The sequence below is a fragment of the Penaeus chinensis genome, chromosome 30 (genome assembly GCF_019202785.1).
Source record: "Penaeus chinensis breed Huanghai No. 1 chromosome 30, ASM1920278v2, whole genome shotgun sequence".
Taxonomy (NCBI): Eukaryota; Metazoa; Arthropoda; class Malacostraca; order Decapoda; family Penaeidae; genus Penaeus; species Penaeus chinensis.
The window spans coordinates 20,180,417-20,181,270 of record NC_061848.1 but is presented as its reverse complement, the minus strand read 5'-3'; the positions used below and the strand labels follow the sequence as shown (position 1 = coordinate 20,181,270).

Genomic DNA, 854 nt, shown 5'->3' with positions numbered 1-854 from the left:
TTAAGACTATCTAACACTCTTCTTCAGACATAGTAAAACCCAACACTGAGTATCATGTCTGAAGAGGAGCTCCAGACAAGCTTAAAGTATTATACTCTATTACAATCTTATTGGGGCAGTATTTCCTTTTATGTATGTACTTCTTTCTTTTTTGGTATATATATATGTGTGTGAGCGTACACATCAGTGTTCATTTTGTATGTGCACATTTGCATATACAATTACTTATATATGTATGTATGTATATATGTATGAATGCATTCACATATATCCATGTGTGTAAAACACACACACACAAACCCGCACGCATGCACGTGCACACACATACACGCACGCACAATTGCACACACAAACACACATACACACACGCACAATTGCACACACAAACACACACACACACACACACACACACACACACACACACACACACACACACACACACACACACACACACACACACACACACACACACACACACACATATTTCAAACACTGAGAAGCAATAAACATCCTAAATAGCTATAACTAATTTAAGTATTTCTTTCACTGATATTCGGGCAAACACATACATTACCTTATTTAAGGCTGATGCAACAGAACAATAATTCGGTTTTAACTCATTGTAAGAAGTTTGTGGATTTGGCAAGCATTTTCTTTCTGACGTATCTGTCAGCTTTTGTACAATGTACATAGTACACTAACTCCACTACATATTTGATTTACAGTATTCACAATCATAGGGATATACTGATACCGGTATATGTTTCTACTATAGCAGTAATGTTTGTAGCTATCAAATGGTTATCTGAAGTTGGTCTCTGTGAAATGTATATTATCCTTAACTTACTATCAAT

The 854-nt window shown here is 35.7% G+C and overlaps 1 protein-coding gene across 1 annotated transcript in view; it reads right to left on the bottom strand.

Annotated features, from left to right (window-relative positions):
* Nucleotides 1-397: 397 nt before the first annotated feature.
* The window catches only part of LOC125041438 (1-acyl-sn-glycerol-3-phosphate acyltransferase alpha-like), a 12,131-nt gene continuing 11,674 nt past the window's right edge, over nucleotides 398-854 (bottom strand). Inside the window, exon 6 of the mRNA XM_047636394.1 lies at nucleotides 398-854. This exon is cut by the window's right edge and continues 407 nt beyond it. The gene's annotated coding sequence lies outside the window, so the exon portion shown is untranslated.